Source organism: Pseudophryne corroboree, chromosome 3 (assembly GCF_028390025.1).
Source record: "Pseudophryne corroboree isolate aPseCor3 chromosome 3, aPseCor3.hap2, whole genome shotgun sequence".
Classification (NCBI taxonomy): Eukaryota; Metazoa; Chordata; class Amphibia; order Anura; family Myobatrachidae; genus Pseudophryne; species Pseudophryne corroboree.
Genome location: NC_086446.1, coordinates 546,693,971 through 546,714,106, shown reverse-complemented (window position 1 = coordinate 546,714,106; position 20,136 = coordinate 546,693,971). Strand labels below are relative to the sequence as shown.

At 33.1% G+C, this 20,136-nt stretch overlaps 4 non-coding genes across 4 annotated transcripts; all 4 read right to left on the bottom strand.

Annotated features, from left to right (window-relative positions):
• Window positions 1–241: 241 nt before the first annotated feature.
• Window positions 242–323, bottom strand: TRNAL-UAG (transfer RNA leucine (anticodon UAG)). Its single transcript has one exon. It is a non-coding gene; the product is annotated as a tRNA-Leu (tRNA).
• A 3,079-nt stretch (window positions 324–3,402) lies between these two features.
• TRNAL-UAG (transfer RNA leucine (anticodon UAG)) lies at window positions 3,403–3,484 on the bottom strand. Its single transcript has one exon. It is a non-coding gene; the product is annotated as a tRNA-Leu (tRNA).
• A 2,020-nt stretch (window positions 3,485–5,504) lies between these two features.
• Window positions 5,505–5,586, bottom strand: TRNAL-UAA (transfer RNA leucine (anticodon UAA)). Its single transcript has one exon. It is a non-coding gene; the product is annotated as a tRNA-Leu (tRNA).
• A 10,451-nt stretch (window positions 5,587–16,037) lies between these two features.
• Window positions 16,038–16,119, bottom strand: TRNAL-UAA (transfer RNA leucine (anticodon UAA)). Its single transcript has one exon. It is a non-coding gene; the product is annotated as a tRNA-Leu (tRNA).
• Window positions 16,120–20,136: the final 4,017 nt, after the last annotated feature.

Genomic DNA, 20,136 nt, shown 5'->3' with positions numbered 1-20,136 from the left:
ACATCAATCACTTATTTTTTCTCAGGGAAAATAACTATGGCGGCAGTAGGTTTTGTACCAATTCCTATAAAGAATCTGGAACCTTAATCCAGCACTTTAGACACTGTTGATTTTTAGCTAATGCATCTGGATCATATTGATCAGATGTTGAGGAGTAAGGACTTTATTATTATTGATTTTCTTATTAGTGGATAAAAACACATTGCCATCACTGACTGACGTTGTCATAGTAAAATCATTATGGCAGCAGTGGGATTTGAACCAACGCCTACAGAGAGACTGGAGCCTAAATCCAGCACCTTAGACCGCTCGGCCATGCTACCACATGGACCCGTTTGATTGAAAGCTCACAGTTCTGGATCATATAGTTGAGATTACAGGAAAAAAATGTGTTGTTTTAAATCATTACTTGAAAATAAGTGTCATGTTACAAGTGTTTAAAATACAAAAAGTTAAGGAAGGATTAAAATGGTACAAAATTAGTAGACAATATTAATGAGTAAGGATTTTTTTTATTGATTTGCTGTTTAGTAGAGTAAAACACTTTGACATCAATGAATGTCATTTTCTCTTGAAAATAATTATGGCAGCAGTGGGATTTGAACCCTGGAGCCTTAATCCAGCGCCTTAGAATGCTCGGCCATGCTACCACATGTCTATTTTGGCTCCAAAGCTTCTAGTTTATTATTTTACATATTATTTTTAAAGTTTGAGAAGACTCTTGAAATTATGATAAACTGTTTTACAATCTAGGACAGATGATGAACTTTTCAACCTTCCAATATTTTACTTTAGCAACTTAGTGGCCTTAGACTGCTTGTCCATGGTACCACATGGACACTCTTAGCTCACAGATCTGGGTCATATAGCTCAGATTACAGTAAAAACATTTTTTTAAATCAATATTTAAAAAGAAGTGTAATGCAAAAAGTATTTAAATTATGTACAAAACGTTTTGGAAGGTTAAAAAAGTACATAAATTGAATATAAAATATCAATGAGAAAGGATATTTTTATTATTGATTTGCTGTTTAGTAGAGAAAAACACTTTGACATCAATCACTTATTTTTTTTCAGGGAAAATAATTATGGCGGCAGTAGGTTTTGTACCAATTCCTCCAAAGAATCTGGAACCTTAATCCAGCACCTTAGACACTGCTGATTTTTAGCTAATGCATCTGGATCATATTGATCAGATGTTGAGGAGTAAGGACTTTATTATTATTGATTTTCTTATTAGTGGAGAAAAACACATTGCCATCACTGACTGATGTTGTCATAGTAAAATCATTATGGCAGCAGTTGGATTTGAGCCCACGCCTCCAGAGAGACTGGAGCCTAAATCCAGCGCATTAGACCGCTCGGCCATGCTACCAAATGGACCCTTCTGACTGAAAGCTCACAGTTCTGGATCATATAGTTGAGATTACAGGAAAAAAATGTGTAGTTTTAAATCAATACTTGAAAAGAAGTGTCATGTTAAAAGTGTTTAAAATGCAAAAATTTAAAAAAGGTACAAAATTAGCAGACAATATTAATTAGAAAGGATTTTTTATTATTGACTTGCTGTTTAGTGGAGAAAAACACTAACATCAATGACAGTCATTTTCTCTTGAAAAATATTATGACAGCAGTGGAATTTGAACCCATGCCTTCAAACAGTCTGGAGCCTTAATGAAGCATCTTAGACCGCTCAGCCACATTTCTACCTTGACTCCATAGCTCATAGTTTAAAATTTTACATATTATTTTTAAATTTTGAGAAGACTCTTGAAATTATGATAAACTGTTTTAAAATCTAGGGCAGATGATGAATTTTTTAACCTACCAATATTTTATTTTAGCAGCTTAGTGGCCTTAGACCGCTCGGCCATGGTACCACATGGACACTCTTAGCTCACAGATCTGGGCCATATAGCTCAGATTACAGTACAAACATTTTCATTTTGTTTTAAATAAATACTTAAAAAACAAGTGTAATGCCAAAAGTGTTTAAGTTATGTACAAAATGTTTTGGAAGGTTAAAAAAGTACATAAATTGGCATCAAATATTAATGAGAAAGGATTTTTTTATTATTGATTTGCTGTTTAGTAGAGAAAAACACTTTGACATCAATTACTTATTTTTTCTTAGGAAAAATAATTATGGCGGCAGTAGGTTTTGATCCAAAGCCTCCACAGAAACTGAAACCTTAATCCAGCACCTTAGACACTGCTGATTTTTAGCTCATGCATCTGGATCATATCAATCAGATATTGAGGAGAAAGTACTTTATTATTATTGTTTTTCTTATTAGTGGAGAAAAACACATTGCCGTCACTGACTGATGCTTTCATAGTAAAATCATTATGGAAGCAGTGGGATTCTAACCCACGCCTCCAGAGAGACTGGAACCTAAATCCAGTGCCTTAGACCGCTAGCCCTTGCTACCACATGGATACTTTTGACTCAAAGTTCAGAGTTCTGGATCATATAGTTGAGATTACAGGAAAAAAATGTGCTGTTTTAAATCATTACTTGAAAAGAAGTGTCATGTTACAAGTGTTTAAAATACAAAAAGTTAAGGAAGGATAAAAAAGGTACAAAATTAGTAGACAATTTTAATGAGCAAGGATTTTTTTATTGATTTGCTGTTTAGTAGAGTAAAACACTTTGACATCAATGAATGTCATTTTCTCTTGAAAATAATTATGGGTGCAGTGGGATTTGAACCCTGGAGCCTTAATCCAGTGCCTTAGACAGCTCGGCCATGCTACCACATGTCTATTTTGGCTCCAAAGCTCATAGTTTATTATTTTACATATTATTTTTAAAGTTTGAGAAGACTATTGAAATTATGATAAACTGTTTTACAATCTAGGACAGATGATGAACTTTTCAACCTTCCAATATTTTACTTTAGCAACTTAGTGGCCTTAGACTGCTCGTCCATGGTACCACATGGACACTATTAGCTCACAGATCTGGGTCACATAGCTCAGATTACAGTAAAAACATTTTTTTTAAATCAATATTTAAAAAGAAGTGTAATGCAAAAAGTGTTTAAATTATGTACAAAACGTTTTGGAACGTTAAAAAAGTACATAAATTGAATATAAAATATCAATGAGAAAGGAAATTTTTATTATTGATTTGCTGTTTAGTAGAGAAAAACACTTTGACATCAATGACTTATTTTTTCTCAGGGAAAATAATTATGGCGGCAGTAAGTTTTGTACCAATTCCTCTAAAGAATCTGGAACCTTAATCCAGCACTTTATACACTGTTGATTTTTAGCTAATGCATCTGGATCATATTGATCAGATGTTGAGGAGTAAGGACTTTATTATTATTGATTTTCTTATTAGTGGATAAAAACACATTGCCATCACTGACTGACGTTGTCATAGTAAAATCATTATAGCAGCAGTGGGATTTGAACCAACGCCTCCAGAAAGACTGGAGCCTAAATCCAGCACCTTAGACCGCTCGGCCATGCTACCACATGGACCTGTCTGACTGAAAGCTCGCAGTTCTGGATCATATAGTTGAGATTACAGGAAAAAAATGTGTTGTTTTAAATCATTACTTGAAAAGAAGTGTCATGTTACAAGTGTTTAAAATACAAAAAGTTAAGGAAGGATTAAAATGGTACAAAATTAGTAGACAATATTAATGAGTAAGGATTTTTTTTTATTGATTTGCTGTTTAACAGAGTAAAACACTTTGACATCAATGAATGTCATTTTCTCTTGAAAATAATTATGGCAGCAGTGGGATTTGAACCCTGGAGCCTTAATCCAGCGCCTTAAAATGCTCGGCCTTGCTACCACATGTCTATTTTGGCTCCAAAACTCATAGTTTATTATTTTACATATTATTTTTAAAGTTTGAGAAGACTCTTGAAATTATGATAAACTGTTATAAAATCTAGGACAGATGATGAACTTTTCAACCTTCCAATATTTTACTTTAGCAACTTAGTGGCCTTAGACTGCTCATCCATGGTACCACATGGACACTCTTAGCTCACAGATCTGGGTCATATATCTCAGATTACAGTAAAAACATTTTTTTAAAATCAATATTTAAAAAGACGTGTAATGCAAAAAGTGTTTAAATTATGTACAAAACGTTTAGGAAGGTTAAAAAAGTACATAAATTGAATATAAAATATCAATGAGAAAGGACATTTTTATTATTGATTTGCTGTTTAGTAGAGAAAATCACTTTGACATCAATCACTTATTTTTTCTCAGGGAAAATAATTATGGCGGCAGTAGGTTTTGTACCAATTCCTCCAAAGAATCTGGAACCTTAATCCAGCACCTTAGACACTGCAGATTTTTAGCTAATGCATCTGGATCATATTGATCAGATGTTGAGGAGTAAGGACTTTATTATTATTGATTTTCTTATTAGTGGAGAAAAACACATTGCCATCACTGACTGATGTTGTCATAGTAAAATCATTATGGCAGCAGTTGGATTTGAGCCCACGCCTCCAGAGAGACTGCAGCCTAAATCCAGCGCATTAGACCGCTCGGCCATGCTACCAAATGGACCTTTCTGACTGAAAGCTCACAGTTCTGGATCATATAGTTGAGATTACAGGAAAAAAATGTGTAGTTTTAAATCAATACTTGAAAAGAAGTGTCATGTTAAAAGTGTTTAAAATACAAAAATTAAAAAAAGGTACAAAATTAGCAGACAATATTAATTAGAAAGGATTTTTTATTATTGACTTGCTGTTTAGTGGAGAAAAACACTGACATCAATGACAGTCGTTTTCTCTTGAAAATTATTATGACAGCAGTGGAATATGAAACCATGCCTTCAAACAGTCTGGAGCCTTAATACAGCATCTTATACCGCTCAGCCACATTTCTACCTTGACTCCATAGCTCATAGTTTAAAATTTTACATATTATTTTTACATTTTGAGAAGACTATTGAAATTATGATAAACTGTTTTACAATCTAGGGCAGATTATGAACTTTTCAACCTTCCAATATTTTACTTTAGCAATTTAGTGGCCTTAGACTGCTCGTCCATGGTACCACATGGACACTCTTAGCTCACAGATCTGGGTCATATAGCTCAGATTACAGTAAAACATTTTTTTAAATCAATATTTAAAAAGAAGTGTAAAGCAAAAAGTGTTTAAATTATGTACAAAACGTTTTGGAAGGTTAAAAAAGTACATAAATTGAATATAAAATATCAATGAAAAAGGAAATTTTTATTATTGATTTGCTGTTTAGTAGAGAAAAACACTTTGACATCAATCACTTATTTTTTCTCAGGGAAAATAATTATGGCGGCAGTAAATTTTGTACCAATTCCTCTAAAGAATCTGGAACCTTAATCCAGCACTTTAGACACTGTTGATTTTTAGCTAATGCATCTGGATCATATTGATCAGATGTTGAGGAGTAAGGACTTTATTATTATTGATTTTCTTATTAGTGGATAAAAACACATTGCCATCACTGACTGACGTTGTCATAGTAAAATCATTATAGCAGCAGTAGGATTTGAACCAACGCCTCCAGAGAGACTGGAGCTTAAATCCAGCACCTTAGACCGCTCGGTCATACTACCACATGGACCCGTGTGACTGAAAGCTCACAGTTCTGGATCATATAGTTGAGATTACAGGAAAAAAATGTGTTGTTTTAAATCATTACTTGAAAATAAGTGTCATGTTACAAGTGTTTAAAATACAAAAAGTTAAGGAAGGATTAAAATGGTACAAAATTAGTAGACAATATTAATGAGTAAGGATTTTTTTTATTGATTTGCTGTTTAGTAGAGTAAAACCCTTTGACATCAATGAATGTCATTTTCTCTTGAAAATAATTATGGCAGCAGTGGGATTTGAACCCTGGAGCCTTAATCCAGCTCCTTAAAATGCTCGGCCTTGCTACCACATGTCTATTTTGGCTCCAAAGCTCATAGTTTATTATTTTACATATTATTTTTAAAGTTTGAGAAGACTCTTGAAATTATGATAAACTGTTATAAAATCTAGGACAGATGATGAACTTTTCAACCTTCCAATATTTTACTTTAGCAACTTAGTGGCCTTAGACTGCTCATCCATGGTACCACATGGACACTCTTAGCTCACAGATCTGGGTCATATATCTCAGATTACAGTAAAAACATTTTTTTTAAATCAATATTTAAAAAGACGTGTAATGCAAAAAGTGTTTAAATTATGTACAAAACGTTTAGGAAGGTTAAAAAAGTACATAAATTGAATATAAAATATCAATGAGAAAGTAAATTTTTATTATTGATTTGCTGTTTAGTAGAGAAAATCACTTTGACATCAATCACTTATTTTTTCTCAGGGAAAATAATTATGGCGGCAGTAGGTTTTGTACCAATTCTTCCAAAGAATCTGGAACCTTAATCCAGCACCTTAGACACTGCTGATTTTTAGCTAATGCATCTGGATCATATTGATCAGATGTTGAGGAGTAAGGACTTTATTATTATTGATTTTCTTATTAGTGGAGAAAAACACATTGCCATCACTGACTGATGTTGTCATAGTAAAATCATTATGACAGCAGTTGGATTTGAGCCCACGCCTCCAGAGAGACTGGAGCCTAAATCCAGCGCATTAGACCGCTCGGCCATGCTACCAAATGGACTCTTCTGGTTTAAAGCTCACAGTTCTGGATCATATAGTTGAGATTACAGGAAAAAAATGTGTAGTTTTAAATCAATACTTGAAAAGAAGTGTCATGTTAAAAGTGTTTAAAATACAAAAATTTAAAAAAGGTAAAAAATTAGCAGACAATATTAATTAGAAAGGATTTTTTTTATTATTGACTTGCTGTTTAGTGGAGAAAAACACTGACATCAATGACAGTCATTTTCTCTTGAAAATTATTATGACAGCAGTGGAATTTGAACCCATGCCTTCAAACAGTCTGGAGCCTTAATACAGCGTCTTAGACCGCTCAGCCACATTTCTACCTTGACTCCATAGCTCATAGTTTAAAATTTTACATATTATTTTTACATTTTGAGAAGACTCTTGAAATTATAATAAACTGTTTTAAAATCTAGGGCAGATGATGAATTTTTTAACCTACCAATATTTTATTTTAGCAGCTTAGTGACCTTAGACCGCTCGGCCATGATACCACATGGACACTCTTAGCTCACAGATCTGGGCCATATAGCTCAGATTACAGTACAAACATTTTCATTTTGTTTTAAATAAATACTTAAAAAGAAGTGTCATGCCAAAAGTGTTTAAGTTATGTACAAAATGTTTTGGAAGGTTAAAAAAGTACATAAATTGACATCAAATATTAATGAGAAAGGATTTTTTTATTATTGATTTGCTGTTTAGTAGAGAAAAACACTTTGACATCAATTACTTATTTTTTCTTAGGAAAAATAATTATGGCGGCAGTAGGTTTTGATCCAAAGCCTACAAAGAAACTGGAACCTTAATCCAGCACCTTAGACACTGCTGATTTTTAGCTCATGCATCTGGATCATATCAATCAGATATTGAGGAGAAAGTACTTTATTATTATTGTTTTTCTTATTAGTGGAGAAAAACACATTGCCATCACTGACTGATGCTTTCATAGTAAAATCATTATGGAAGCAGTGTGATTCTAAACCACGCCTCCAGAGAGACTGGAACCTAAATCCAGTGCCTTAGACCGCTCGCCCTTGCTACCACATGGATACTTTTGACTCAAAGCTCAGAGTTATGGATCATATAGTTGAGATTACAGGAAAAAAATGTGTTGTTTTAAATCATTACTTGAAAAGAAGTGTCATGTTACAAGTGTTTAAAATACAAAAAGTTAAGGAAGGATAAAAAAGGTACAAAATTAGTAGACAATTTTAATGAGTAAGGATTTTTTTTATTGATTTGCTGTTTAGTAGAGTAAAACACTTTGACATCAATGAATGTCATTTTCTCTTGAAAATAATTATGGCTGCAGTAGGATTTGAACCCTGGAGCCTTAATCCAGCGCCTTAGACAGCTCGGCCATGCTACCACATGTCTATTTTGGCTCCAAAGCTCATAGTTTATTATTTTACATATTATTTTTAAAGTTTGAGAAGACTATTGAAATTATGATAAACTGTTTTACAATCTAGGACAGATGATGAACTTTTCAACCTTCCAATATTTTACTTTAGCAACTTAGTGGCCTTAGACTGCTCGTCCATGGTACCACATGGACACTCTTAGCTCACAGATCTGGGTCATATAGCTCAGATTACAGTAAAAACATTTTTTTAAAATCAATATTTAAAAAGAAGTGTAATGCAAAAAGTGTTTAAATTATGTACAAAACGTTTTGGAACGTTAAAAAAGTACATAAATTGAATATAAAATATCAATGAAAAAGGAAATTTTTATTATTGATTTGCTGTTTAGTAGAGAAAAACACTTTGACATCAATCACTTATTTTTTCTCAGGGAAAATAATTATGGCGGCACTAAGTTTTGTACCAATTCCTCTAAAGAATCTGGAACCTTAATCCAGCACTTTAGACACTGTTGATTTTTAGCTAATGCATCTGGATCATATTGATCAGCTGTTGAGGAGCAAGGACTTTATTATTATTGATTTTCTTATTAGTGGATAAAAACACATTGCCATCACTGACTGACGTTGTCATAGTAAAATCATTATAGCAGCAGTGGGATTTGAACCAACGCCTCCAGAGAGACTGGAGCCTAAATCCAGCACCTTAGACCGCTCAGCCATGCTACCACATGGACCCATCTGACTGAAAGCTCACAGTTCTGGATCATATAGTTGAGATTACAGGAAAAAAATGTGTTGTTTTAAATCATTACTTGAAAAGAAGTGTCATGTTACAAGTGTTTAAAATACAAAAAGTTAAGGAAGGATAAAAAAGGTACAAAATTAGTAGACAATTTTAATGAGTAAGGATTTTTTTTATTGATTTGCTGTTTAGTAGAGTAAAACACTTTGACATCAATGAATGTCATTTTCTTTTGAAAATAGTTATGGCTGCAGTGGGATTTGAACCCTGGAGCCTTAATCCAGCGCCTTAGACAGCTCGGCCATGCTACCACATGTCTATTTTGGCTCCAAAGCTCATAGTTTATTATTTTACATATTATTTTTAAAGTTTGAGAAGACTCTTGAAATTATGATAAACTGTTATAAAATCTAGGACAGATGATGAACTTTTCAACCTTCCAATATTTTACTTTAGCAACTTAGTGGCCTTAGACTGCTCGTCCATGGTACCACATGGACACTCTTAGCTCACAGATCTGGGTCATATAGCTCAGATTACAGTAAAAACATTTTTTTAAATCAATATTTAAAAAGAAGTGTAATGCAAAAAGTATTTAAATTATGTACAAAACGTTTTGGAAGGTTAAAAAAGTACATAAATTTAATATAAAATATCAATGAGAAAGGACATTTTTATTATTGATTTGCTGTTTAGTAGAGAAAAACACTTTGACATCAATCACTTATTTTTTCTCAGGGAAAATAATTATGGCGGCAGTAGGTTTTGTACCAATTCCTCCAAAGAATCTGGAACCTTAATCCAGCACCTTAGACACTGCTGATTTTTAGCTAATGCATCTGGATCATATTGATCAGATGTTGAGGAGTAAGAACTTTATTATTATTGATTTTCTTATTAGTGGAGAAAAACACATTGCCATCACTGACTGATGTTGTCATAGTAAAAGCATTATGTCAGCAGTTGGATTTGAGCCCACGCCTCCAGAGAGACTGGAGCCTAATTCCAGCGCATTAGACCGCTCGGCCATGCTACCAAATGGACCTTTTTGACTGAAAGCTCACAGTTCTGGATCATATAGTTGAGATTACAGGAAAAATATTTGTAGTTTTAAATCAATACTTGAAAAGAAGTGTCATGTTAAAAGTGTTTAAAATACAAAAATTTAAAAAAGGTACAAAATTAGCAGACAATATTAATTAGAAAGGATTTTTTATTATTGACTTGCTGTTTAGTGGAGAAAAACACTGACATCAATGACAGTCATTTTCTCTTGAAAATTATTATGACAGCAGTGGAATTTGAACCCATGCCTTCAAACAGTCTGGAGCCTTAATGCAGCGTCTTAGACCGCTCAGCCACATTTCTATCTTGACTCCATAGCTCATAGTTTAAAATTTTACATATTATTTTTACATTTTGAGAAGACTCTTGAAATTATGATAAACTGTTTTAAGATCTAGGGCAGATGATGAATTTTTTAACCTACCAATATTTTATTTTAGCAGCTTAGTGGCCTTAGACCGATCGGCCATGGTACCACATGGACACTCTTAGCTCACAGATCTGGGCCATATAGCTCAGATTACAGTACAAACATTTTCATTTTGTTTTAAATAAATACTTAAAAAGAAGTGTCATGCCAAAAGTGTTTAAGTTATGTACAAAATGTTTTGGAAGGTTAAAAAAGTACATAAATTGACATAAAATATTAATGAGAAAGGATTTTCTTATTATTGATTTGATGTTTAGTAGAGAAAAACACTTTGACATCAATTACTTATTTTTTCTTAGGAAAAATAATTATGGCGGCAGTAGGTTTTGATCCAAAGCCTCCAAAGAAACTGGAACCTTAATCCAGCACCTTAGACACTGCTGATTTTTAGCTCATGCATCTGGATCATATCAATCAGATATTGAGGAGAAAGTACTTTATTATTATTGTTTTTCTTATTAGTGGAGAAAAACACATTGCCATCACTGACTGATGCTTTCATAGTAAAATCATTATGGAAGCAGTGGGATTCTAACCCACACCTCCAGAGAGACTGGAACCTAAATCCAGTGTCTTATACCGCTCGCCTTTGCTACCACATGGATACTTTTGACTCAAAGCTCAGAGTTCTGGATCATATAGTTGAGATTACAGGAAAAAAATGTGTTGTTTTAAATCATTACTTGAAAAGAAGTGTCATGTTACAAGTGTTTAAAATACAAAAAGTTAAGGAAGGATAAAAAAGGTACAAAATTAGTAGACAATTTTAATGAGTAAGGATTTTTTTTATTGATTTGCTGTTTAGTAGAGTAAAACACTTTGACATCAATGAATGTCATTTTCTCTTGAAAATGATTATGGCTGCAGTAGGATTTGAACCCTGGAGCCTTAATCCAGCGCCTTAGACAGCTCGGCCATGCTACCACATGTCTATTTTGGCTCCAAAGCTCATAGTTTATTATTTTACATATTATTTTTAAAGTTTGAGAAGACTATTGAAATTATGATAAACTGTTTTACAATCTAGGACAGATGATGAACTTTTCAACCTTCCAATATTTTACTTTAGCAACTTAGTGGCCTTAGACTGCTCGTCCATGGTACCACATGGACACTCTTAGCTCACAGATCTGGGTCATATAGCTCAGATTACAGTAAAAACATTTTTTTAAAATCAATATTTAAAAAGAAGTGTAATGCAAAAAGTGTTTAAATTATGTACAAAACGTTTTGGAACGTTAAAAAAGTACATAAATTGAATATAAAATATCAATGAAAAAGGAAATTTTTATTATTGATTTGCTGTTTAGTAGAGAAAAACACTTTGACATCAATCACTTATTTTTTCTCAGGGAAAATAATTATGGCGGCACTAAGTTTTGTACCAATTCCTCTAAAGAATCTGGAACCTTAATCCAGCACTTTAGACACTGTTGATTTTTAGCTAATGCATCTGGATCATATTGATCAGCTGTTGAGGAGCAAGGACTTTATTATTATTGATTTTCTTATTAGTGGATAAAAACACATTGCCATCACTGACTGACGTTGTCATAGTAAAATCATTATAGCAGCAGTGGGATTTGAACCAACGCCTCCAGAGAGACTGGAGCCTAAATCCAGCACCTTAGACCGCTCAGCCATGCTACCACATGGACCCATCTGACTGAAAGCTCACAGTTCTGGATCATATAGTTGAGATTACAGGAAAAAAATGTGTTGTTTTAAATCATTACTTGAAAAGAAGTGTCATGTTACAAGTGTTTAAAATACAAAAAGTTAAGGAAGGATAAAAAAGGTACAAAATTAGTAGACAATTTTAATGAGTAAGGATTTTTTTTATTGATTTGCTGTTTAGTAGAGTAAAACACTTTGACATCAATGAATGTCATTTTCTTTTGAAAATAGTTATGGCTGCAGTGGGATTTGAACCCTGGAGCCTTAATCCAGCGCCTTAGACAGCTCGGCCATGCTACCACATGTCTATTTTGGCTCCAAAGCTCATAGTTTATTATTTTACATATTATTTTTAAAGTTTGAGAAGACTCTTGAAATTATGATAAACTGTTATAAAATCTAGGACAGATGATGAACTTTTCAACCTTCCAATATTTTACTTTAGCAACTTAGTGGCCTTAGACTGCTCGTCCATGGTACCACATGGACACTCTTAGCTCACAGATCTGGGTCATATAGCTCAGATTACAGTAAAAACATTTTTTTAAATCAATATTTAAAAAGAAGTGTAATGCAAAAAGTATTTAAATTATGTACAAAACGTTTTGGAAGGTTAAAAAAGTACATAAATTTAATATAAAATATCAATGAGAAAGGACATTTTTATTATTGATTTGCTGTTTAGTAGAGAAAAACACTTTGACATCAATCACTTATTTTTTCTCAGGGAAAATAATTATGGCGGCAGTAGGTTTTGTACCAATTCCTCCAAAGAATCTGGAACCTTAATCCAGCACCTTAGACACTGCTGATTTTTAGCTAATGCATCTGGATCATATTGATCAGATGTTGAGGAGTAAGAACTTTATTATTATTGATTTTCTTATTAGTGGAGAAAAACACATTGCCATCACTGACTGATGTTGTCATAGTAAAAGCATTATGTCAGCAGTTGGATTTGAGCCCACGCCTCCAGAGAGACTGGAGCCTAATTCCAGCGCATTAGACCGCTCGGCCATGCTACCAAATGGACCTTTTTGACTGAAAGCTCACAGTTCTGGATCATATAGTTGAGATTACAGGAAAAATATTTGTAGTTTTAAATCAATACTTGAAAAGAAGTGTCATGTTAAAAGTGTTTAAAATACAAAAATTTAAAAAAGGTACAAAATTAGCAGACAATATTAATTAGAAAGGATTTTTTATTATTGACTTGCTGTTTAGTGGAGAAAAACACTGACATCAATGACAGTCATTTTCTCTTGAAAATTATTATGACAGCAGTGGAATTTGAACCCATGCCTTCAAACAGTCTGGAGCCTTAATGCAGCGTCTTAGACCGCTCAGCCACATTTCTATCTTGACTCCATAGCTCATAGTTTAAAATTTTACATATTATTTTTACATTTTGAGAAGACTCTTGAAATTATGATAAACTGTTTTAAGATCTAGGGCAGATGATGAATTTTTTAACCTACCAATATTTTATTTTAGCAGCTTAGTGGCCTTAGACCGATCGGCCATGGTACCACATGGACACTCTTAGCTCACAGATCTGGGCCATATAGCTCAGATTACAGTACAAACATTTTCATTTTGTTTTAAATAAATACTTAAAAAGAAGTGTCATGCCAAAAGTGTTTAAGTTATGTACAAAATGTTTTGGAAGGTTAAAAAAGTACATAAATTGACATAAAATATTAATGAGAAAGGATTTTCTTATTATTGATTTGATGTTTAGTAGAGAAAAACACTTTGACATCAATTACTTATTTTTTCTTAGGAAAAATAATTATGGCGGCAGTAGGTTTTGATCCAAAGCCTCCAAAGAAACTGGAACCTTAATCCAGCACCTTAGACACTGCTGATTTTTAGCTCATGCATCTGGATCATATCAATCAGATATTGAGGAGAAAGTACTTTATTATTATTGTTTTTCTTATTAGTGGAGAAAAACACATTGCCATCACTGACTGATGCTTTCATAGTAAAATCATTATGGAAGCAGTGGGATTCTAACCCACACCTCCAGAGAGACTGGAACCTAAATCCAGTGTCTTATACCGCTCGCCTTTGCTACCACATGGATACTTTTGACTCAAAGCTCAGAGTTCTGGATCATATAGTTGAGATTACAGGAAAAAAATGTGTTGTTTTAAATCATTACTTGAAAAGAAGTGTCATGTTACAAGTGTTTAAAATACAAAAAGTTAAGGAAGGATAAAAAAGGTACAAAATTAGTAGACAATTTTAATGAGTAAGGATTTTTTTTATTGATTTGCTGTTTAGTAGAGTAAAACACTTTGACATCAATGAATGTCATTTTCTTTTGAAAATAGTTATGGCTGCAGTGGGATTTGAACCCTGGAGCCTTAATCCAGCGCCTTAGACAGCTCGGCCATGCTACCACATGTCTATTTTGGCTCCAAAGCTTCTAGTTTATTATTTTACATATTATTTTTAAAGTTTGAGAAGACTCTTGAAATTATGATAAACTGTTTTACAATCTAGGACAGATGATGAACTTTTCAACCTTCCAATATTTTACTTTAGCAACTTAGTGGCCTTAGACTGCTTGTCCATGGTACCACATGGACACTCTTAGCTCACAGATCTGGGTCATATAGCTCAGATTACAGTAAAAACATTTTTTTAAATCAATATTTAAAAAGAAGTGTAATGCAAAAAGTATTTAAATTATGTACAAAACGTTTTGGAAGGTTAAAAAAGTACATAAATTGAATATAAAATATCAATGAGAAAGGATATTTTTATTATTGATTTGCTGTTTAGTAGAGAAAAACACTTTGACATCAATCACTTATTTTTTTTCAGGGAAAATAATTATGGCGGCAGTAGGTTTTGTACCAATTCCTCCAAAGAATCTGGAACCTTAATCCAGCACCTTAGACACTGCTGATTTTTAGCTAATGCATCTGGATCATATTGATCAGATGTTGAGGAGTAAGGACTTTATTATTATTGATTTTCTTATTAGTGGAGAAAAACACATTGCCATCACTGACTGATGTTGTCATAGTAAAATCATTATGGCAGCAGTTGGATTTGAGCCCACGCCTCCAGAGAGACTGGAGCCTAAATCCAGCGCATTAGACCGCTCGGCCATGCTACCAAATGGACCCTTCTGACTGAAAGCTCACAGTTCTGGATCATATAGTTGAGATTACAGGAAAAAAATGTGTAGTTTTAAATCAATACTTGAAAAGAAGTGTCATGTTAAAAGTGTTTAAAATACAAAAATTTAAAAAAGGTACAAAATTAGCAGACAATATTAATTAGAAAGGATTTTTTATTATTGACTTGCTGTTTAGTGGAGAAAAACACTGACATCAATGACAGTCGTTTTCTCTTGAAAATTATTATGACAGCAGTGGAATATGAAACCATGCCTTCAAACAGTCTGGAGCCTTAATACAGCGTCTTATACCGCTCAGCCACATTTCTACCTTGACTCCATAGCTCATAGTTTAAAATTTTACATATTATTTTTACATTTTGAGAAGACTATTGAAATTATGATAAACTGTTTTACAATCTAGGGCAGATTATGAACTTTTCAACCTTCCAATATTTTACTTTAGCAACTTAGTGGCCTTAGACTGCTCGTCCATGGTACCACATGGACACTCTTAGCTCACAGATCTGGGTCATATAGCTCAGATTACAGTAAAACATTTTTTTAAATCAATATTTAAAAAGAAGTGTAATGCAAAAAGTGTTTAAATTATGTACAAAACGTTTTGGAAGGTTAAAAAAGTACATAAATTGAATATAAAATATCAATGAAAAAGGAAATTTTTATTATTGATTTGCTGTTTAGTAGAGAAAAACACTTTGACATCAATCACTTATTTTTTCTCAGGGAAAATAATTATGGCGGCAGTAAATTTTGTACCAATTCCTCTAAAGAATCTGGAACCTTAATCCAGCACTTTAGACACTGTTGATTTTTAGCTAATGCATCTGGATCATATTGATCAGATGTTGAGGAGTAAGGACTTTATTATTATTGATTTTCTTATTAGTGGATAAAAACACATTGCCATCACTGACTGACGTTGTCATAGTAAAATCATTATAGCAGCAGTGGGATTTGAACCAACGCCTCCAGAGAGACTGGAGCTTAAATCCAGCACCTTAGACCGCTCGGTCATGCTACCACATGGACCCGTGTGACTGAAAGCTCACAGTTCTGGATCATATAGTTGAGATTACAGGAAAAAAATGTGTTGTTTTAAATCATTACTTGAAAAGAAGTGTCATGTTACAAGTGTTTAAAATACAAAAAGTTAAGGAAGGATAAAAAAGGTACAAAATTAGTAGACAATTTTAATGAGTAAGGATTTTTTTTATTGATTTGCTGTTTAGTAGAGTAAAACACTTTGACATCAATGAATGTCATTTTCTTTTGAAAATAGTTATGGCTGCAGTGGGATTTGAACCCTGGAGCCTTAATCCAGCACCTTAGACAGCTCGGCCATGCTACCACATGTCTATTTTGGCTCCAAAGCTCATAGTTTATTATTTTACATATTATTTTTAAAGTTTGAGAAGACTCTTGAAATTATGATAAACTGTTATAAAATCTAGGACAGATGATGAACTTTTCAACCTTCCAATATTTTACTTTAGCAACTTAGTGGCCTTAGACTGCTCGTCCATGGTACCACATGGACACTCTTAGCTCACAGATCTGGGTCATATAGCTCAGATTACAGTAAAAACATTTTTTTAAATCAATATTTAAAAAGAAGTGTAATGCAAAAAGTATTTAAATTATGTACAAAACGTTTTGGAAGGTTAAAAAAGTACATAAATTTAATATAAAATATCAATGAGAAAGGACATTTTTATTATTGATTTGCTGTTTAGTAGAGAAAAACACTTTGACATCAATCACTTATTTTTTCTCAGGGAAAATAATTATGGCGGCAGTAGGTTTTGTACCAATTCCTCCAAAGAATCTGGAACCTTAATCCAGCACCTTAGACACTGCTGATTTTTAGCTAATGCATCTGGATCATATTGATCAGATGTTGAGGAGTAAGAACTTTATTATTATTGATTTTCTTATTAGTGGAGAAAAACACATTGCCATCACTGACTGATGTTGTCATAGTAAAAGCATTATGTCAGCAGTTGGATTTGAGCCCACGCCTCCAGAGAGACTGGAGCCTAATTCCAGCGCATTAGACCGCTCGAATGCTACCAAATGGACCTTTTTGACTGAAAGCTCACAGTTCTGGATCATATAGTTGAGATTACAGGAAAAATATTTGTAGTTTTAAATCAATACTTGAAAAGAAGTGTCATGTTAAAAGTGTTTAAAATACAAAAATTTAAAAAAGGTACAAAATTAGCAGACAATATTAATTAGAAAGGATTTTTTATTATTGACTTGCTGTTTAGTGGAGAAAAACACTGACATCAATGACAGTCATTTTCTCTTGAAAATTATTATGACAGCAGTGGAATTTGAACCCATGCCTTCAAACAGTCTGGAGCCTTAATGCAGCGTCTTAGACCGCTCAGCCACATTTCTATCTTGACTCCATAGCTCATAGTTTAAAATTTTACATATTATTTTTACATTTTGAGAAGACTCTTGAAATTATGATAAACTGTTTTAAGATCTAGGGCAGATGATGAATTTTTTAACCTACCAATATTTTATTTTAGCAGCTTAGTGGCCTTAGACCGATCGGCCATGGTACCACATGGACACTCTTAGCTCACAGATCTGGGCCATATAGCTCAGATTACAGTACAAACATTTTCATTTTGTTTTAAATAAATACTTAAAAAGAAGTGTCATGCCAAAAGTGTTTAAGTTATGTACAAAATGTTTTGGAAGGTTAAAAAAGTACATAAATTGACATAAAATATTAATGAGAAAGGATTTTCTTATTATTGATTTGATGTTTAGTAGAGAAAAACACTTTGACATCAATTACTTATTTTTTCTTAGGAAAAATAATTATGGCGGCAGTAGGTTTTGATCCAAAGCCTCCAAAGAAACTGGAACCTTAATCCAGCACCTTAGACACTGCTGATTTTTAGCTCATGCATCTGGATCATATCAATCAGATATTGAGGAGAAAGTACTTTATTATTATTGTTTTTCTTATTAGTGGAGAAAAACACATTGCCATCACTGACTGATGCTTTCATAGTAAAATCATTATGGAAGCAGTGGGATTCTAACCCACACCTCCAGAGAGACTGGAACCTAAATCCAGTGTCTTATACCGCTCGCCTTTGCTACCACATGGATACTTTTGACTCAAAGCTCAGAGTTCTGGATCATATAGTTGAGATTACAGGAAAAAAATGTGTTGTTTTAAATCATTACTTGAAAAGAAGTGTCATGTTACAAGTGTTTAAAATACAAAAAGTTAAGGAAGGATAAAAAAGGTACAAAATTAGTAGACAATATTAATGAGTAAGGATTTTTTATTATTGATTTGCTGTTTAGTAGAGTAAAATACTTTGACATCAATGAATGTCATTTTCTCTTGAAAATAATTATGGCAGCAGAGGGATTTGAACGCACACCTCCAAAGAGACTGGAGCCTTAATCCAACACCTTAGACCACCCGGCCATGCTACCACATATCTATTTTGGCTCCAAAGGTCATAGTTTATTATTTTACATATTATTTTTAAAGTTTGAGAAGACTCTTGAAATTATGACAAACTGTTTTAAAATCCAAGACAGATGATGAACTTTTCAACCTTCCAATATTTTACTTTAGAAACTTAGTGGCCTTAGACCGCTCAGCCATGGTACCACATGGACACTCTTAGCTCACAGGTCTGGGTCATATAGCTCAGATAACAGTACAAACATTTTCATTTTGTTTTAAATAAATACTATAAAAGAAGTGTCATACCAAAAGTGTTTAAGTTATGTACAATATGTTTTGGAAGGTTAAAAAAAGTACATAAATTGACATAAAATATTAATGAGAAAGGATTATTTTTTTATTATTGATTTGCTGTTTAGTAGAGAAAAACACTTTGACATCAATGACTTATTTTTTCTTAGGAAAAATAATTATGGCAGCAGTAGGTTTTGATCCAAAGCCTCCAAAGAAACTGGAACCTTAATACAGGTTGAGTATCCCATATCCAAATATTCCGTAATACGGAATATTCCGAAATACGGACTTTTTTGAGGGAGAGTGAGATAGTGAAGCCTTTGTTTTTTGATGGCTCAATGTACACAAACTTTGTTTAATACACAAAGTTATTAAAAATATTGTATTAAATGACCTTCAGGCTGTGTGTATAAGGTGTATATGAAACATAAATGAATTGTGTGAATGTAGACACACTTTGTTTAATGCACAAAGTTATAAAAAATATTGGCTAAAATGACCTTCCTGCTGTGTGTATAAGGTGTATATGTGACATAAATGCATTCTGTGCTTAGATTTAGGTCCCATCACCATGATATCTCATTATGGTATGCAATTATTCCAAAATACGGAAAAATCCCATATCCAAAATACCTCTGGTCCCAAGCATTTTGGATAAGGGAGACTCAACCTGTACAGCACCTTAGACACTGCTGATTTTTAGCTCATGCATCTGTATCATATCAATCAGATATTGAGGAGAAAGGACTTTATTATTATTGTTTTTTTTATTAGTGGAGAAAAACATTTTGCCATAACTGACTGATGTTTTCATAGTAAAATCATTATGGCAGCGGTGGGATTTGAACCCACGCCTCCAGAGACACTGGAGCCTAAACCCAGCACCTTAGGCTGCTCGGCCATGCTACCACGTGGACCTGTCTGACTGAAAGCTCACAGTTCTGGATCATATAGTTGAGATTACAGGAAAAAAATATGTTGTTTTAAATCAATACTTGAAAAGAAGTGTCATGTTACAAGTGTTTAAAATACAAAAAGTTAAGGAAGGATAAAAAAGGTACAAAATTAGTAAACAATATTAATGAGTAAGGATTTTTAAATTATTGATTTGCTGTTTAATAGAGTAAAATACTTTGACATCAATGACATAATTTTCTCTTGAAAAGAACTATGGCAGCAGCTGGATTTGAACCCACGTCTCCAAAGAAACTGGAGCCTTAATCCAGCGCCTTAGACTGCTTGGCCATGATACCACATATCTATTTTGGCTCCAATGGTCATAGTTTATTATTTTAC